General features: G+C 36.4%; 1 long non-coding RNA gene across 1 annotated transcript; it reads right to left on the minus strand.

Annotated features, from left to right (window-relative positions):
- Nucleotides 1-2,584: 2,584 nt before the first annotated feature.
- Nucleotides 2,585-6,724, minus strand: LOC124292499. The gene is made up of 2 exons (XR_006902461.1): nt 5,396-6,724; nt 2,585-5,290 (listed from the first exon to the last, which is right to left on the minus strand). It is a non-coding gene; the product is annotated as an uncharacterized LOC124292499 (long non-coding RNA).
- Between the last annotated feature and the right edge of the window lie 1,931 nt (nt 6,725-8,655).

Below are 8,655 nucleotides of genomic sequence, written 5' to 3' on the forward strand. Positions count from 1 at the left end.
CTTGTAGGTTTTATCTAAGTGATGAAGGTCTTTTATCCTGCTTCTCTATAATTCAGCTGATGTGATACAGTGGCTGGAAACCAAACAATGTTTAAAGAATTGGGTTCCCGCAGCAGCCATAGTTTGTGGTACGAGGCCACGAAGTGAAGCAGGTAGTTAGGCTTGGTGTCTTGAAGTACCCCAACTGCATGGAATGTAGCTGCCTAGGAGGTAACTCATAAATCACTGGTTTACCTGTTGACTTCATTATTTACAGGCTGTGCTGTGTTAAACACAAACACTGGTAAATGTGTAATCTGAAATCAACCAGAGCGACAATATATGATGATCATTATGAAATTACCTATTACAGTATTTGACCCATCTGGGCACCGCGGAAACATGTTTGAATTGGAACACATGTATATTAGAGGTGGAACTTTTGTCAAGCCTTTCATTGTGCAACATGTTCATGTGTGTTCTTATATTTTTTACTACACCTGCACACTTGAGAAAGAATTATGCCTCTATTAAGCAATACATAAAATGTACAGTACCTCAGGCTGATGCTAGTCAAGTACTCAAGAAAACAACAGATTTGAATCTTTTGTGATAGTTTCATAGTTACCTTGGATACTAAAGTTTTTGTTTCTTTGAGAACAAGTGTGAATATATTATAGTCCATTAGCAGGAAAACCTTTTTTGCAAGCTTGAAATTATTATTATTTTGACATCTAATAATCTTATTAATAGATAAAATCTATTTATTATTTCAGTTGATCTATAAGTTCAATGCTAAGATAACAGGAAATCTGTTCTCAGAATATGATTACAAGCCAGTGTTGGCTTCATAGTTTGTGTTATTGGTAGTGAGGCTTTTTAAATGGTGACTTGCAAAATATTGTCACCAACAAAAGGAACAATTATTTTACTAGCTTGTCTACAATCATTTTGAGGAAGATGGTTCCTCTGGGTTTGTTGTCTGTTTGCCGTTAATGTGATCAATGATGTACAGACTGAATGTATATTGTCACTGCCTGTGTTGGACTTACTCAGTAATGTCATATGTATATATGGTTTTCTGTTTCTTTTGGACACTTTTTATAGCAATATTTATCATGATACATGCACTTTAAACTTTATCTCAATGTGACCCCATCACGGGTCTTCATGTACAGACAGTATAAGATCATTTTCTGTTTTGTTTTTAATTAACTAATTAAGTTTATCATCATAAATATATAAAGCTATTGATTGCAAACATCACAGTTCCTGCCCTATGTGACCTGAGATTAGAGTCACTAGGATACTCCAAACAAGGCCCCTTTTCACAAAGCAACTTTAGTCAGACACAGAATAATGCACCCTATGGAATTTATATTCTTTGAGTAGAAATATATTTTTTTAACGTATTGACAAGATAAACTGCTGATTTGTGTTTACAGACAATCTTGATGTTTCCATCCACACTGTTGTACAGTCGATAACCTTTTCATGAACTGTACATGTGAGGTAACTAGACATATGGTCGTCAGTTTGTGATTGGAGACAAAAAGTATCTCCCGTGTTTGCCTTGTGAATTAACACCATTGACCATACAGTATCTTTTTTCATAGATATAAATATTTTTTACACTAACGGATTATACTTTATACTTGTTTTAAAAACTATATTATAATAAACTGTGGGAATAAATCAGAAGTACATGTACATTGTTTCTGAGTTTTTCTTGTCTTGTGGATTCTGTGGCGGAGAAGGTGTGCAGTATTTGTGCATGCTGTAGATTGAGATGTTGCACTGTGTCGTCTGGCTGACGTTGTACTTGCACAGATCCTACCTCATGCTAGCAGGGTAGCCTAGTGGTTAAAGCATTCACTTGTCACACCGAAGACCTGGGTTCGATTTACCACATGGGTACAATGTGTGAAGCCCATTTAAGGTGTCCTCTGCTGGAATATTGCTAAAAAGGGTGTTAAACGAAACTCACTCACTACTCATGTTAGCATATGTTTACACCACTAAGGTGAGAACTCTATGTCCATTGTTCCAACAATGTTTCTTTGGACTTGCCCAAAGGGACGATTAGACCACATGGCTGTCAGAATCATTACTGAGCAATATTAGGGCAGTGTCATTGTGGTTGGGTGCAGTGCAATACATGTGTATTCAGTATGGGTTCTTTTTCTTCTGATTCTTTGAATAGTGTATTTAGTTCATTGTTTCCTAACAATGAGATTTTAATCTTGTTGAGTGAAAATACCGGTGTGAAAAATATCCTTTTCCATTGGCCATACCCACCAGGTGGGACTGGACAGGTATTCCTTGTTACCTCCCTTTAATAATGAATTCAATTCACCACAACCAAGTAACAGTAAGAGGCTGGGAGAGCTCTGGTGGTCATGGAAACAGACTGGGTGATTCTCTACAGAGGTACAACTGTGGTCCTCCTTTCTAGCTCCCATTCAGAGATTATAAAGAAATATATTTCAGCTGCGGTCGGGGTATATTAAACTCATCTTTCAAATCTGCAGCATTCAGCATAAATTGTCACCCCAAATCCAGGCTGTTAGTCCTCTCAGTAATAAAAACAACACAAGGCAAGGAATTCACCTTTGATTTCCTTCACATCGGATGATCAATCTGCATTTATATAACACTGATCAGGCATGTCTACACACAACACAACAGGATGTAAACATAGAAATGTGTAGGAAAAATGTGGCCCTGTAGAAATCTACACCCACTGCCATATAAAACCATTTCCTTTCTTCCATATTCCTCCAATGGTGATCACTCTTAAAAAGAGATTTCAGATAAATTATGAACTCAGTAATTGGTCAGAAGATTGTGTTCTTCAAAGTTTCACCCTAAATGCTAAATGTTTTCCCTCTCTGTTGTAACACTGAAGTCTCAATCTTTACTGAGCCAGTCTCCAGCTCTTTAATGGCCGCCCATGATAAAAATAGCAGACGTCAGAATTTCAAAGGGAGACAACTCTCAATGATTCTTCTTTTTCATAACTGACCAGTTTTTCATTTTGTGAAACAAAAATAGGAAACATTACCAAAAACATTTCAAGGCATTATTGGCTTGACTGAGTCGATATCATTAAATATCATGAATACAATCACCAGTCAGATTTACTGTTAAAACATTATACATCTTACAATGAAAGTCAGTGATACAGACTTCAGCAGTCAAACAGCATGGACTTAACCAGCTCCCAAATCATTGTGGAGTAAGACAGAGAGGAGAAGTACTTGTTACTCTGCATCAGCAAATTCTGAAACTTTAAGGTGAATATAAACAATCAATCTGATGACTCTATTCCATAAGTATGGAAATACAATGTCTCAGTTGGGAATGACAATAATCGTTGATTTGTTCTATTCTAAACATAACCAACACATCTATCTGATATCATTCACAATTTTCATAGAACACATATGACCATGGGGCCAACCTCTTAAAGAGTTTCATATTCTGTTGTAGAGTAGTTACTTTAAGACATTTCTTTTCCAGAAAGAAACTGAATAAGTTCGTTTCAAGACATCCTGCATACCCAAAACCTTTTTCTTTTCTTTTTTTCCATCAAACCTGAGGTTCAAATGATTTATTCAGCTTATACCAGAACAAATAAAACCTAGGCAATCCATCCCAGAGAATACTGGTTTCCCTGTATCAAGAGGATGACTATCATCGCATGTGTGTCTACCATTCTGTTGACTGTGTCAGCTATTCCTGACAAAACAGTATTCCTTGGAAACCTGGCACCTATTCCTGTACATGTATGGATCATGCAATATGATGATCATCAATAGTAGGAAGTTGAGTAAAGCATGTATAAATGTAACCGATGATGTTACAATTAGGTGATAATATACTGAGAGAAACAAATAGAGGAACACATGAAAATTCAAGTGATCCTTTAATATTTTCCAGTTTTCATCACCAGCTTTGAATAGCATTGTGAGAGGAAATCTGAGAATAAATAAAGGAATACTGCCATAAAGTGGTGTTCCCTTAATTGTTTCCTTCAGTATATATGCAGTAATAAACATATCAGTCAAATTACATAAACATTTCAACAGGTTTTCTTCACGAAGGTGAAACATGGTGAAATCAAATCAAGGTGATTTTCAACATAACACACATTTCCACATATCAGAAGCCATTTAGGGGTCATCAAACATACAATCAAATAAATCATTTCATAGTAACAAACATGAATAAATGTATATGTATTTCTTTACACTGATGGACATTAAGGAGTTCATATAAAAAAGTTACTAGAATTGTTTGCAGGTGTTTTCATACAAGAAACTAGTATTAGTGAACAGGTCATGGAAAATAATATACTAAACTAAACAAAGCAACATATTCAGAAATAAACAACATTCATGCTTCAAATTTGTAATCAACTCTCAATATCTAATCATGAAAATGATAATAACTCATGATATATTAATATTAACATACATATTCCCATCAACATGTGTCTGATTGGTCCCTTGTCAATCTGAAAAATTACACTTAATGTATATTTCAGTTTAGAATCTAACCATCTATGATCTACAGCCTTCAACAAACATTCCTTCATCCAACTTAATTTAAGTAACTTTTATCATCAATCCAATAACATTCTGTTCTCAAGTATACACAACATAGGACCAAAGATGTTTATCAGTCAAAGGTAATCAATACAATGTACCTACATATACATATACCAAAATGCTACAGATATCAAATGCACCAAGTCTTATATTGCACATGTTTGTTAAGTAATGTGCATGATCAAGACAATAATTGTACACATCAATCCTAATGCTATTTCCGATGATTGACAATAGTGTGTCATGGTATAGGTGGTAATAGTAGGCAACAGTAGACATGACTGTGTCATAGACAGATAATGACACCTCACAGGTAAGAGTAGACATGTGCCTTCCATTACTCAGATAATGACACCTCGCAGGTAAGAGTAGACATGTGCCTTCCATTACTCAGATAATGACACCTCGCAGGTAAGAGTAGACATGTGCCTTCCATTACTCAGATAATGACACCTCACAGGTAAGAGTAGACATGTGCCTTCCATTACTCAGATAATGACACCTCGCAGGTAAGAGTAGACATGTGCCTTCCATTACTCAGATAATGACACCTCACAGGTAAGAGTAGACATGTGCCTTCCATTACTCAGATAATGACACCTCACAGGTAAGAGTAGACATGTGCCTTCCATTACTCAGATAATGACACCTCGCAGGTAAGAGTAGACATGTGCCTTCCATTACTCAGATAATGACACCTACTCAGATAATGGTAAGAGTAGACATGTGCCTTCCATTACTCAGATAATGACACCTCACAGGTAAGAGTAGACATGTGCCTTCCATTACTCAGATAATGACACCTCGCAGGTAAGAGTAGACATGTGCCTTCCATTACTCAGATAATGACACCTCACAGGTAAGAGTAGACATGTGCCTTCCATTACTCAGATAATGACACCTCGCAGGTAAGAGTAGACATGTGCCTTCCATTACTCAGATAATGACACCTCGCAGGTAAGAGTAGACATGTGCCTTCCATTACTCAGATAATGACACCTCGCAGGTAAGGGTACATATATATGTCTTGTGTCGTACTCAGATAATGACACATTGCAGGAAAGATTAGACATGTGTCTTGCATTATACTCAAGAGAATGACAAAACAATAGACATATGCATCATTTTGTTCTGCTACCTCAGGTACTGCTGGAAATAACCATATCAATTAGGAGATAGGCCCATCCTCAACCACTGGACTACAGGCATGGGTGTTCATTTAAAAACAAAACATTAAATACAATGACATTTCTCTATTTTGTTAATACTACAAAATTAATTAAACTTGTATGACAGTAATTCCGAAGTTCCTGGTAGGTCTTACAGACCATCTGAACCAAACATATACCCTTTGATTTTAACACACATGGTTCTTCCTTTCCAGCTGGTTTCCACAGAAGTATGCATCTATCATCTTAAACCTTCTCCCAGCCATTATGTTGATATCTACTTCAGCAGAAAACAGTCAACAGGTTAAAGAATGGGGATAAATCTGTAACAAATTCTGGCTGCAGAATCCCGAAGTACCCTGGTTACCAAAAAAGTTAACACTATGATATTCTTATTTCATTATATCCAAATATTCTCTTACATTATTCTATCCTTATACATAGTGTCCAAGTTACTTGACACAATATTGTTTCACAAGAGTAGTCTGAACATATGAAAATAAAACTGCACTCAAATAAAAATGCACAAGCAAATAAAATAAAATTCAAACTTCGTCAATTTTGTCCAATGACGGATGGTTTTGCTGCCAACATTCCACAACATGAGTGATACAGAATGTCAGTCATTATGAGTCTACATGTAAGTTGTATACACAGTCTCACAGATATTTACAACTGTAACGTCAGCGACTGATGGAAACATGACAGCAAATATACACATCGAAAAAAACTTAAGCACCACTCACAATACATTTCCACTAATAAAACTCATTTTTTAATCATTCTCTTTATTAATTTTATAACGAAACATACTTAGTTTTGTTTGCAATGTGACAATTCACTGAAATACAGAAACAGAAAACAATTATCTTTTATGTTTTACCCGTGAAGGTCCGGGTTAGAATATTGATCTTCAGTAACCCATGCTTGTCGTAAGAAGCGACTAACGGGATCAGGTGGTCAGGCTCACTGACTTGGTTGACACATGTCATCGGTTCCCCATTGCACAGATTGATGCTCATGCTGTTGATCACTGGATTGTCTGGTCCAGACTCGATTATTTACAGACCGCCGCCATATAGCTGGAATATTGCTGAGTGCGGTGTAAAACTAAACTCACTCACTCACTCACTTTTATGTTTTATAACTACTACTATAGTCCGTTTGGCTCAAAAGCAGACCGATGAATTGCAATCTAACTCGAAAACTAATAAACATAAAATACTCAATGAAACGCTGATCATAATCAAAACATCATACCCAGTGTGTCAGGTTTTTGCAGAATTTTTATCCTAAAAATAAAAAAGTTGTTTAACATACTATCATTAAAATATTGACACAGTTCACTATTTGTTACGAGGGAGGAGTGCAGAGAAAGGGACAGCCAGGTGTTCGAGAAGCACGTTCACAGACAAAGTTATTTATTCATTAACCTGTGCTGTGCCGTCTCCATCCGTTCTCGAACACCTGGCTGTCCCTTTCTCTGCACTCCTCCCTCGTAACAAATAGTGAACTGTGTCAATATTTTAATGATAGTATGTTAAACAACTTTTTTATTTTTAGGATAAAAATTCTGCAAAAAACCTGACACACTGGGTATGATGTTTTGATTATGATCAGCGTTTCATTGAGTATTTTATGTTTATTAGTTTTCGAGTTAGATTGCAATTCATCAGTCCGATTTGGAGCCAAATGGACTATAATATATTTCACTACCTTTAGTATTCCATCCTATTTGTTTAGCCTCATATGACATGACCCAGTGCTTGGTATCAACTGAAGGAACAGTCTTCCAGACCACCAGCCAGGGGATACCAGTGTCATCTGAGGCCTTTCATATAATGACTTCTCAGTCATGTACAAATTTGCCAAAGATACACTGAAGTTTAGGATGTATGAAAATAACTGAACGGTGCTTAACTGTTTTCCAGGTGTATACTGACCTATAAAACACTGAGTCTTTAGCTGACAGTAAACTACAAATCATTGACTGATGCTTGAGAAGCAGTATTTCCAAGTGAATGATGAGAATGACTGTATTATATACATTTTCACAACACCAATCGGTGGACAAACTGGTCAGGATGTGTTGATGTCAGAGCATGTAAACCACAACCTTCATAGCTAGTGATGTTATAACAGGGCTGTTCACATTCAGAGAGACCAAGAAAATTTGGATTTTGTTATGAAAAATCAAAACAAAATTGACATCATAAACATGTTACCTAGAAAAAAACTGTTGTGATTTGAAACTAGCTTTAAGAAATAATAAAAAATGACAACCAACTAATTAGAGCTTGTCTAATTGAAAATGTAAAGATAACTGTAAGGAAATGGGTTTATTTACCATAAGCATCTGTTAGAACCTGAAGAAAAAATATATACAGAAAGATCCTGTTAGTATGGCAACCTTGCAGACATCCAGTTTCTATAACAAGACATCTTGAAATGGGACCCCAAAACAAGGAATATACTTCACAATAACGATGGCCATCACCTGCCTCAAACCAAACAGGCATCATGCCACCATATCTGAATATCAGTAAGTTTGATAGGTCACTGAAGATCAACAATTCCATGGTCAGGACATTGTTAGGAAGGTGTACAGATTAAGGAGGTTTCACTGTGTTAGGAGTCCACGAATGAATGATCTCCAAACGATTGCACCCAGATGCTTGTGCCACTGTTAGATCAACTCCAGTGAGGTGCACTGGAGTCAGCTGAAGCAGCCGGTCTAGGCAGCTGGTTCACACAGCCAATTACTTAGTCAGTAAATGTTACGAACGTTATCAACCAACCCAAGTGTTATTGCAGTCTAATCTAGATATCATGACAACCTTGAAGACTACGGTGGCTAAACATATCTCTCCATATATATGTGTATAGAAATAGAC

The sequence above is a fragment of the Haliotis rubra genome, unplaced genomic scaffold (assembly GCF_003918875.1).
Source record: "Haliotis rubra isolate DU_JTF1 unplaced genomic scaffold, ASM391887v1 Scf52, whole genome shotgun sequence".
Lineage (NCBI taxonomy): Eukaryota > Metazoa > Mollusca > Gastropoda > Lepetellida > Haliotidae > Haliotis > Haliotis rubra.